Genomic DNA, 12,694 nt, shown 5'->3' on the forward strand with positions numbered 1-12,694 from the left:
ACAAGGGACAGGTCTCTTTTCAGTTTATGTTAAAAAGATTGAGGTGTTAACACATCCTCTACAAGTTCTGTGGCAGAGCATTCTGGAAAGTAATGGCCATTATTAGCAAGAAGAAATTAGCAACAAATCCAATCCAAAGAAATAAAAAAGCCAAGGAAAGTATTATCCAAACATATGTACAAGGAAGGACCAGATAAGTGCATTTCAGCCATGAAAAGAAAACACAGGCCAGTGTAAGAGTGTTTAGAATGGTGTAACTGTCAAAAGAGTCAGATGAAAAATCATCTGTTCCCGTATAACAACCAGGAGTAATTTGTTGAAAAACAGGAGCAACAGATGTAGTAAAAGAACTGGAAGATTCCACAAAGGGGTAAATCAGTATAAATGACAGCATCTGCAGGAGACGCAGTATTAAGTAAAGTACTCACATTTATCCTTTGGCTGGCATTTGTAGCAGTTCTAAAAATTATTTGAAGTTCATTTTCCACCCCCATCCCCAGTTGGGGAGAAACAGCTTTGGTGTTGCTCACAAGCTATATAGGAATTTCTTGTATGGTAGCAAGAGGATTTACGGAACTAACAAGGACTCCTCGTGGCCTACTGTTTGGAATCTTCCACATTATGTAACTTGGTGTGATCAATGCAAATCTTGCACCTAGAATGCCAAGGACTGGCACTGGGGCACGGTATGATGGGCCAAATTGCTATTTCAATGGAATCTTTTCTTGAACGAGATCCCCAATATGTGGAATCCAGCCAGAAGATGCGGGCGGCTCCCTGATTCGGGTAAAGGCAGATGTCTTCAACTGTTCATTTGATTGGCCGTCCATCATGGATGTGTGGCAAATCCTTTGAGACAGCAGAACAATCATCTATATCGAAGGACGTGGCTGCCACCACAATATCTGGACCATCAAGGTGTGGGACATCCATTTTGATGCCAAAAATGACCTTATATGAGGGTCTGCCACCAAGATTGTTTAGGGAGATAATTAAGTCAGCCCTCTATCTCATATAGGTAATGGATCCAGCTGTGCCCTGTACCTAATACTCTAGCTGTTAAGAATTGCTTTAAGTCACGATTCATCCTCTCCACTACCGAATTTCCCTCAGGATGGTAGGTATAGATGTAATAAACCTCTACACCCAGGGAAGCCATGGTTTCCCCGTAACATGAAAGCAGGGCCTTGGTCAAAGGGGAATGTAGTGCATGCATTTGTTCCAATAAAGGTTTGTACATCTTTAATAACAGTGCAAGCGTCAGAAGATCATTGTTGCCATACCCAGAGGGACCTTTACCAAGAATTAACTGCAAGTAGGATAAATGTAAATGCTGCATCCAAATTAAGAAAACCACAATGGTCCAAATAAATGCAGCTGTAGGGTTTGTTGGAAATCAACTGGTGGGTCTGCAGTGGGTGAGCCATGGTAGAACCTATTATTTGTTGACAAATCTCACAACATGTCACCAATATCATTGCTGTAGTAATAACATTGAGCAACACCTTCATGCACAACTATCACTTAAGCTAGCCTGCAGTCTTGGTTGGGAATCAATTCAATTCAATTCAAAGAATCTTTATTTGGTGATTAAAAAACACCATAAAAGCACACATATATATGCATAGATAAAAAGTCATTAAACATTATTCAAGATCCTTATACAAAGTATTAGTAAAAATAGCAATACCGACAGGAAAGTCCAACGATTTAAAATGTAAAATCCAAGACATTTCATTCATCTCCCCTGGTTAGCCTTAAACGGACCGCTACCTTAATAAAATTCATTATACAACACAAAGTTAGGGGGTCCGAAGCTTTTTGTAAAAAGACTAATGCCTCCCTGGCATGTTCCTGTTTGGCTTTTTTTAAAACATTTACTAGAAATCTGCGCCTGGGCATAGTAAAAAAAGGACAGAGCAATACAAAGTGAAGGGAATCCTGCGGAGACCTGTTGTCGCAGCCGCAGGGTCCCTTCTGCTCGATTGATGTAGTGAAACCTGCTGGTGAAGCCAACATAAATGGAAGTAAATTCAATCTGAAACGGCACATCAGGAATCTATCCTGTGTGTTGTGCATAAGGTACAGGTAAGGCTCCATACCCTCCACGCTCTTCACCAGGTTATGGGCCCTCACTGTCTTTTTAACCCCTTCAGCCTCAGCTCTGCATTGGCTTTTCCGCTCTAGGAAAATTTCCCCTACTTGCTTCTTATGCTGGGCTAAAATTGTTGTAGGGTTAGTGAAGAGGTTCCCAAAGCCTAGTTCCTCTAGGGTATTCTTTACGTATTTGAGCCAGGGAATGCGCATACATTTAGCCCTCTCTAAACAGTCCAATAAAATTTCTCTGCTGAGAGACGCATCAGGATTATCCCAGATTTTTAGCCAGGCCACAATTGGCCTAAGTTTTACCAGGTCATCCAAGTATGGCCTCCCTAATTCCCTGTGTGCTACAATTCCAGCAGTACTAGGTGGTGCCCTCAGGATGGATTTCAAATATTTATTCTCTTCCTGTTGGATTCTTGTGGTGTTCACAAAGCCCCATACTTCTGCCCCATAAATTACTTTGGAGCATGATACGGAGCTGTACAAGTTCATCACCTGTTCCGGGCTCCATCTGCCTAGCCTCCTGCCGTAGCTAGCTATTGCCCCGTTGGAGGCAATCATTTTACTACAACGCTCCTCCACCAGGGTATTAAACTGTAAGGCACCATCAAAAGTTACTCCAAGATAAGAAAACGTTTTGACCTCTTCTAAAATGTGGCTGCCTATTGTGTAAGTAAATTTAGAAGAAGTTCTTTTGCCAGCCAGGAGCACATACGATGGTTGGGAATCAAATGATCACCAACCCCAGGAATTGTAACAAAGAGAACATTTTATTCACTTAAATGATATATATATTTAGTAGGAAAGCCCCTAGGGAAAGGAGGGCTCCTGCATGTAGCAATAACGTCAGCTGACATGTCATCATCTACCCTCGCAAGTCAACAAGTAATGCAGCAACTTTCGCAGCCTAAGTTGCGGATTTGGCCTCTTCAACTACCAAAGAATTCCCTTCAACGTGTGGTCCCACATGCTGATAACTCATTGTATCAACAACATGAGTCTGGTGCAACCTATTCTTTAGTTATAGCACCTTCACTAAAAATGATTTATACATTTTTGTGTTGCCTTTAGAATCTTTGCATCTATTTTGCGCCAATAATGCAGATTGTCATAAAAAGACTAGACACAATTATACGAATCACACACTACAAGTGTGGGGAATTCAGGATCTGTTTGTTCTAATGCAAGAAGCAATGCTTTTAGTTCAGTCAACTGCACTGTGCAGTCACCTAAAGACTGTGCATTAGTTTTTTGTGGTTGGAATTCATCATCCAACATTACACCATGAACAGAGGCTCACACAGCTGAAAATTGGTTCTTGGTCTCTGAAGCAGGTTGGGCGAAACTGACAGTATAAATAACAGGTTTATAAAGCTCAAGAGGAAAAACATTGCTGGGCATGGGATAAACATGCTAATATTTAAGAAATTCTTGTGATTTATATGCATTCAACACTGTTTCACCTTCATTAAAGGTGATATTTAATGTGCTGTACATAATCGGGTATGTAGGTTCTGCAAAAATGCAATCAATCAATCAATCAATCAATAAATCAGAGTACTTGTAAAGCGTGCTACTTACCCATAGGGTCCCAAGGCGCTGGGGGGGGGGTACTGCTACTGCTTGAAGAGCCAGGTCTTCAGGAGCCTTCTGAAGGTGAGTAGGTCTTGGGTCTGCCATATGTGAGTAGAGAGGGTGTTCCAGGTCTTGGCAGCGAGGTAGGAGAAGGATCTGCCGCCGGAGGTCCTCCGTTGGATGCGGGGGAGAGAGGCGAGGCTGGCAGAGCTGAGCTGGCGGGTGGGGTGTGGAAGCTGAGTCTGCCGTTCAGGTAGGCTGGTACGGCGTTGTGGAGTGCTTTGTGTGCATGGGTGAGGAGCTTGAAGGTGATCCTCTTGTCAACAGGGAGCCAGTGTAGGTCTCTCAGGTGGGGGTGATGTGGTTGCGGCAGGGGACGTTGATGATCAGTCGGGCGGAGGCGTTTTGGATGCATTGTATTTGCCGCGTATGTATAACGTTACAATGCATACTTTTACAACGCATACCTTTACAACGCTTTTTTTACAACGCAACATCCATTACAGCTCATTCCATTACAACACATGCCATTACAACAAACTTTTAAAAAATACCTTTACAATGCATTCCATTACAATGCATACTACCTTTACAGCGCATACCATTGCTTCGCATACTATTACATTGCATGTATGGTAAGTATTGGATAGTGTAGGGGTAAAATTACTATTCTAACTCCAGGGGGGTGCAACAGTAGGGTAAGTGTTGTATAGTGTAGGGATAAAGATTACTATTCTAACTCCCGGGGGTGCAACAGTAGGGTGAGTGTTGGATAGTGTAAGAGTACTATGCGTTGTGATGGTATGCATTGTAATGGTATGCGTTGTAATGACTGCGTTGTAATGACATGCGTTGTTGTGGTATGCGTTGTAGTGTCATGTGTTGTAATGGTTGCGTTGTAATGGCATGCGATGTAATGGATGTTGCGTTGTAAAAGTTTAGTTGTAATGGTAGTGCGTTGTAAAAGTTGCATTGTGAAGGTTGTTTCCCGCCGTCGCAGGCGTTTGGCTGTGATTCCTGCATAGAGTGTTTTGCCGTAGTCCAGTCTGCAGCTGATGAGGGCCTGTGTCACAGTTCTTCCTGCTTCGGTCGGGATCCACTTGCAGATCTCGCGGAGCATGCAGAGGGTGTTGTAGCAGGAGGAGGAGACAGCCTTGACCTGTTTAGACATGGAGATTGAGGATTCGAGGATGACACCTAGGTTGCATGCATGGTCGGTGGGTGTTGGAGCTGTTCCCAGTGTGGCTGGCCACCAGGAGTCGTCCCAGGCTGAGGGGGGGTGTCGGAGGATGAGGACCGCCGTCTTGGGAATCCTAATAAGGATTGTAGTTTCCTAAGAGTGTTTGGTGGTTGTAGTATAACACACTTCTCTAGAAAATGTGGTGCAAGATGTTTATCCTACAAATAGGACACTTAGAAATGCTATATTAGATTTCTTGCAATTAAACTTGTAGCTAGATTTGGTCAATCCAATTTTATGCAATCTACCCTAGCTAAATGTGTGCTTAACTCCTCGTTCGTTAGGTATCTATCATCTGCATAGAACAATGCATCTGGATCAATATCATGTAGAATTGACACAATGTGGGCAGCAAACAGTCCTGACTTTCCTATACCCCATGGGAAATTGAGGAAATCAACATTGAAAGCTTAGTACAGAGAAGGGAGTCCAATCCTTGCTTTCAGGCACTATATTCTGCAAGAAAAACATTTGGAAATATCAAAGGTTGTATTACGTTTTTTTATAGAATATATTATTTATAAGCACCTTACTTTGTGTATTTTTAACAGCAAATGTGTGTGTATGGCTATTTAAATTCCTGTAGTCTAAGACTATACAATTTGAATGATCCGGTTTTAAGACAGGAAGAAAGGGATTATTCATTTGCAAGGTACAGGGTTCATTTACTCCATGGCACTCTATTTGTGAGACTATTTCTCTAACAGATGCCTAAGCATCCCATTTTATTGGGTATTGTGGTTGCACTTTTGGGTTGGACCATATTGGTAATATGTGAAAAGGGGAGTCTTTATCTCAGCGATATGATTGCGATTTAAAGCAGTGCAGGAGCCCATACCGTGGCATAGGCTTGTTTAACCTAATCAGTGACAAGCACATAACATGTTGCTATTACGATATCTTCACCTTGTGGGGGGGATCGGACAAACTCTGAGGAGCCAATCGACCACCGCTAAGACAATGTTGTACGATAAGGTTAAATTTTCCCAGAATATCACCCAAATGGTGCGCTGTACGTCAACCTCAATTTGTATATCCAATTTATATAATCTGTCTGGGGGGCCCACGTGCGGCTCAGGGGTTTCAACTGTAATGTATTGATCAGTTACTGATTCTGGCACACTGCCATGCTGTCGAGTAGGGTCACCCCTTAACTCCTGTTCCGGAGGAAGGGTTCTCAGTGTTTGTGGTATATTTTGTAGTAATTACCTGAACTATCCTTTTCTGACATTGGGGCTTAAACTGGAGGTTTCTCCTCCTTCTTTTTCAGTTTCACATGCCCCTCCTGTCTACGTTTGGAATGTCCTTCTCTCCTGTATTGTTTTTCAGATGATTCCTGAATGAACAAAAAGGACAAGTATCAGAAAGCTGATACCTAACATGCACATTAAACTGTGTGTAATCATGCAAAATACATCTATCAGAGTGCCTCGATGGTGGAGAACCTCCTCGAGACGTAGCTTTTTCTATAGGTTGGTGTTTGTCCCATACTTTTTTAGCAAACTATGGGTTCTGCTGGGCAGTGTACTTGTTGGAACTAGGCTTGCCAAGATGTTGTTTATTGGGTCTGGCCCCCAAATTAGTGCAACCTAATAAAGTATTTACTTTGACAGAATCATTGAGTAGACCACAGGAACATTTCCCATTAATTTCATCCCCAAATCCAGGGCACCAGCTGCCCCATGTACATTCTGTATTTGTTTGAAACACCTGCGGCGAAACTGACATAGACGGAGTACCTTGTGCGATGATATAGACTGGGGCAAAGACTGTGACCCAAGTGTTACAGTCACCTATTTAGAGAACCATCCCATGGGGTAAGCAGCACATATTAAATGTTCTGTGCCTGTTTTGTGGTCCCGTAAGGTGAAACACAGCTTTAATCTTATCAATTTTTTGGGCTATCTAACAAGGAATTTCCTCACGGTGTACAGGAATTTTACCCATAATTGAAGGAATAAATACAGCACTTATTGTAGGTACAGCAGGCAACTGTGATTGACTTGATTATGCAGCTCTTGCTGGGACAGCCCTCAGGTTGTGGAAAACATTTTGAGTTAATCGTCTAACTAGACCTTTGTTTAATTTTACTAGCTCATTAGCATTGAGATGTTGTACATGTGGAATTGGTGTATAACCAGCTAATACTGGCCAGCTGGACATAGTTTATGTGATATGAACTACTGCGTTGGAAAGCTGTGCTACCATGCTATGTCTAAAACGTTAGGAGCTGTGCTTGCTCAAGCAAAGAACAGAGTACACCATGTTGGTATATATTCTAGGCAACCTTGGATAAAATGTGCAAACTGAATCTGAGAAGAATCACCAAATAGCCAACAAGTACAGTGTATTCCTAAAATAATGTCACAAAACAAATATATTATGTGTGGCTGTGCAGAGCAGGGGAAGTCTAAAACATTTAAAATGCGAATCTAAGGGATAACCAAAGTAGGCCCAAAAGGGAAATCACTACAACTATAACTCATGCCTAAAGTAACTATGACTCACACCCTCACCATGCTAATTACCTCACATATTACATGACTCATGAAATGTTATATGGCATCATTGATAACATCACCGCAACATCTGAAATGACATAATGGATAACAATATTGTGCATGGTAGGGTCATGACTTATAGTTACTTTAGGGCCCAAGTTATAATTACTTGAGACAACTATAAGTGTTGATTTTCAGTGGTTTTGTTTGTTTAAAATGGTATATTTTAACTGGCATTTTCATCCAACTATAACATCCCTTCAGTGAAGTTTTTTAGGGTTTTTAACGCAAAGTACAGCAATATTTCCTTTCCTAGCTATAACATCACTTTAACCCTTGTTTCATTAGTAAAACACGTATATATAAAATAAAAATAGTCCAAGGATGTCCTTTGATTTATATATATGTCAGAAGTATAAAAAACAAATTGGAAAGGGTGTGCTGCTCAAAGGGCCCGTTTATGACTTTTGACAAAGCAGGAGTGGGCGGTACGCTGCTGCCAACCTCCAGCAGTGCAAAAGCTGTGATCAGGCCACCTGCCAGATTAGAAGTTTCCTCCTTATGGCTGGCTGGTTTTTGGTGTTCCCTGGCGGTGCCTCTAAAACTCAGCACCAGAATGGGAATGCCAAAAACTGTCCATGCACAGCATGGACTTTAAAGTCTGTGCAGTGCAGGAGCTGGTGTGAATGCACACGGGGGCACATTTTGTGCCCCCATGTGTATCCACATGGCATGGGACAACAGGAGGCCCTGTAACACCCCCCTTTGATACCTCTCCGCTACGGTTTTCATCAAGGTGGAACCATCATGAAAACCATGGTGAAGAGGAAATTTGTAATATGTTTGTTGGGTCGCGGGAGTCCAGCCAAGCTTATTGCAGCTGCAAGACCACCTCACACTGCCAGGTAATGGTGGTTCCCTGGTGGTCCAACCAACCAAGTCTTAATGTGATGGTGGGGTTGATGGTGTGCAGCGGCTGGACCGCCACCACCGTGCCACGAGTCTAGCAGTCCCCGAACCGCAGGCTTGTAATCTGGCCCTAAGTGTTTTTCAAAGTCTTGGAAAACACTGGAGGAAAACATCTAGCTCTGGTAAACTCAGAGTCATTGTAGCAGTCAAGGGTTAAATAAGATTATTTAGCTTCTGGATAGATTACATCTCTTATGATTATGACATATTCTTTTTTAGATGATTATGAACTATCCAAATAAATCCTTTCCATGGAATTTATTTCTTTTAAAATAGGAGTATATTACTTTTCAAGTACTAAATATACAAAAAGGGATTAATATTAACTATATTCAAACATATACACTTTTTCCAATAAACTGCTGCTTTTATATGAATATATTCTTATACCTGTAAAATTGCCAAAATCAAACAGTGCTTTTGATTGTCATAATCATTCCCTTATTGAGGGTTTTATATGGATTGAATTGCACTTTTGCAATAGAAAAGGCATGTGCTTGAGTCATTCGCCTTGCTGTGATGTGATACCAGTGTTAAATGTGGGAGTGATAATAAGTGAAGGCTTATGTGATGGGTGAATAGTCAGTGCTTTGCTTTCATAAGTTCCATTTGGCATGACATATATGTAGTTGAGGTTGAGCCAGTTGACAGTCTTAGGGGTGACATGAGATGCTTGGGTCTTTATATGATGACACAAGTATAGGTTGAATGGTAATTTGGAATTATTTGAACAACAATTTCAAAGCTTATTTGTTTTATATGATGCTCATGAAATAATGAACAAACTATGTTTTTTCATAATAAATTTTAAATAATTAATTGAGTCTGTTGTGTAGTTCCTAGGAGTCCTCCAGGACCTACGCATTTTGAATGACCTAACCTGAGGGCTTGGTGTCCTGACCGCTTCCGGACACCCCCACAGGATATGTCAGCTGTTAAACCAGCTAGCTCTACAGTGCCACTACCACCCCCCTGTCTTCTGCAGTGGCATAGGTAGTTTCTGGCAACCACTGAACATGACAAACCTGATTCCTCAGTGATCGTGGAAAACAGTACAGTACGTTTTGCTCAGACGCTTGTGCTGTCTTTCTCCTAGAAAATACACAGGATGGCGATTAGGAGGTTTCAATAAGTATTTATTTCTCCAGCGACAGCCTGGTGTAAAACATATGTGCTGCAACAATCAGGAGACAGAAGCATACAAAAGAGATTTCTATTACCAATATAGTGAATAGTAAATACATGTCAACCATACTGCTAATAAGATGACCATAACAGTAGCACTTGCATATTCCTAAAATGTGCGTCCTAAGTAATTAGCCTAAATGTACCTAGCCTAACCTGGATGTGTATATGCGTATCGCTCTGTGTATCTGTATGTAGCCAAGAAAGCCCTAGGGATGAATCAGTCCCCTCGCCTGATGGTTGCAAATGAGGGACTCCATCTCTGCTTCGAAGATGACAGCCCGCCAGGGATGTTAGACCGCTCTGTGTCAAAGATTCAGCATGCAGGCCCCAGTCTCAGCTTGGAAGGAATGCTCCTCTAATTTGTAGGGGAGAGTGAGGGTCTTTTATACTAAAGTGGCCACTCCAGGGTTTTACTAGAATCAATATGTTTTTAAAACAATCATGGATGTTTTGAAAACAATCATTAATGTTTTTAAAACAATCACCAATGCTTTTCTAAGCAAGTGTGATCATGCATAGCTGGCTGTTGGCCAAGGATGAAAAAAGTGGTGAACCTTGTACAGAATAATTCTGCGGTGCCGGAGGACATGTTTATGTGCATCAGGTACAGGGATTATGTTAGAATACCGAGAGTCTGGTGTTGAAGAGACAGGAGCAAGATATTAGGTAAAAGATCACCTGTTTAGAATTGTTATTGACTTGTGGATGGGACAATGTATGTAAAATGGGGTATACAGGACAGGACCATCCTAAAGAACATGACACCCATTCCTCATCAAAAGGTCAACAAGGTCAGTTAGGTAATGACAAAGCTAAGGTTATAAAAAAGTATACAAATCATTTATAATAAAACTTACTAAAAGCACTTTAAAAGCTTGAAAAAATATCCATAAAAGAAGACTAATTTTCCCCTAAAAAGCGTTCAGAAAGGTCCTCTAATCTTGTATATCTAATTGTTATTACACTGAGCATCTTGAAAGCCATTTAAATGCTCAGTTAGAGCAGAGAAGGAAAAAAAACAATGTCCGTTTCGGCCTTCAATTTAGTAAATGTTTAAAAAGTTGGCGAACAGTTCCCAGCACAGGAGAGGCCAAATTGAGAGGCTAAATTGTTTATGAATCCTGTGCAGAAGACACAACATTGCTGACCATTGTATCCGCAGGTGGCAGTCCCTCCAGAACTTCCAGTATCATGTCGAGTGAGCAAAGATGTGCAGTCACCGGGGAAGAATTAGATGCCTACAAGCCTGATACTGATGCCTGTACCTTTGGAGCAGTGCCGATTTCCCTTTCAACAGGAGCAGAAGTATCCCATGGAGACTCCAGGAATGGCGTCATCAACATGGGAATATGCTGGGGACAACTGCGCATGTGGGCCTGCAAAGGCGCAAGTACCACATCTATGTCCGGTGGTGCAACCAATGAAAGTGCTACACACAGGTCCAACACACAGCCAAATCCGCAGAAGAAGCAACAGAACACAGGCAGGACAATGTCTAGCCAGACTGGTCTGAAATACAGGAACCAATACTTACTCAGCTCTTGAAGCTGAGGCGTAGTCAAGTAGAGCATCATGTGCTCACAACCAAGTCGCTTAAATAAATGTATGATCCCATTCGTGTCAGACATGTTAAAGATATGATGAACCTTTGCTCCGAAATGGATTGGAAAGTTCGTACAGGTCAGGGCCTGTATCTCTGCTGAAGACCTTGCCACCTGGAGATCAAAAGTCTCTCAGGCTGAAGTTAAGGCCACATTTTGTTGAAACAATAAGGCTTTCAATCTGCTCCGCGAATCAAACCTTAAACTGGAAACATTCAATTATGTTTAAAAAACACACAAGGATCCACCCTTAGATAGATTGTCAAAAGCATCCCCACCCGGATATTCACTGCCCTTCTTTTTACCATATACAGATTATTACTGTAGACACCCTTCCCACCTGTTCTAAGGCTCATGGAGCATTGTGTCCAAATACACAAGTATCTATTCTTGGTACTTACTCTTCCACCAGCAGATTTTGGGTCCAGTAATTTATATCCCTTGAACCACAGTCCTTAGCAATCTGAGTATAGAGCGTGTTTTTTACGTTATATGTTTGTGTGTCATGTATTGTTACCTTTACCTGCAGGACATAGCCCTAGTGTATTACGGATGTATGTCAGTACAACGCGATCTTTTAGATCGCGGTACTTGACAATGCTGCCATTACAACGCAAGTCGTTACAACGACTTGCGTTGGAGGGCGCGGATTGTTGAATATTATCATTTTAATTTCCAACACCAGCCCACGTAACAGTAGGGAAGGTGTTGGAATATAAAATTACAATATTCTTCAACCAACAGCGCCATCCAGCGCAAGTCGTAGTAACGACTTGCGTTGTAATGGCAGCGTTGTTAAGGTAGTGCGGTGTAAACACTGCATTGCAAACGATGTTCCCCGTGTATTACTACACGGTAATGCCTAAAAGAATACATTCATATCATTCACTATATATGTCACTTTTCTTTCAGGTCACTAAATTTATCGCTGGATGCAACATGTGTCTTGTTGTTTTAACATTGTGTTTTTCTTTCAGATTAACATATAGAATATATAGTGGGTATTGTATCTTGTGCATGATTTACTGCATTTTTTATTAATACCAGCACTTGTATATATCACTGCACACATTCACCTACTCAACCGACATTGTTTCGATAGTATAGTGAGAACAGAAGGGATCTGTTTTTGTCCTGAAGAAGAAGCCTATGAGCTTCAAAACATGTTGACATACACAGAAGGGTTCTCTCATTAAAGCAGGATAACTCCAACTCACTCTTTTAATTGTACCAGCTTTAATGAATATTAAAGTTACTAATTCATAAGAGCCAGATATTTTTTAATACACTTCTTTCACTCACCCCTGACCCTTCCTCTCACTAATTCCTACATCACACATAGTACTGAAGATCAGTGCTCCCACGTAGTCGTAGGTCATAGCACACCCTATCCCTCAGTGGGAGGGGAAGACCCCCCATGATGAATCATGACACCTAGGGCCCTATTGGTGTGTGAGGGGTATTTAAGCAAACACTGTGTGCTTCTAACCACTGTAGGAAACACACTTGACCTGTAA

This window comes from Lissotriton vulgaris, chromosome 4_1, assembly GCF_964263255.1.
Source record: "Lissotriton vulgaris chromosome 4_1, aLisVul1.2, whole genome shotgun sequence".
NCBI classification, from domain to species: domain Eukaryota; kingdom Metazoa; phylum Chordata; class Amphibia; order Caudata; family Salamandridae; genus Lissotriton; species Lissotriton vulgaris.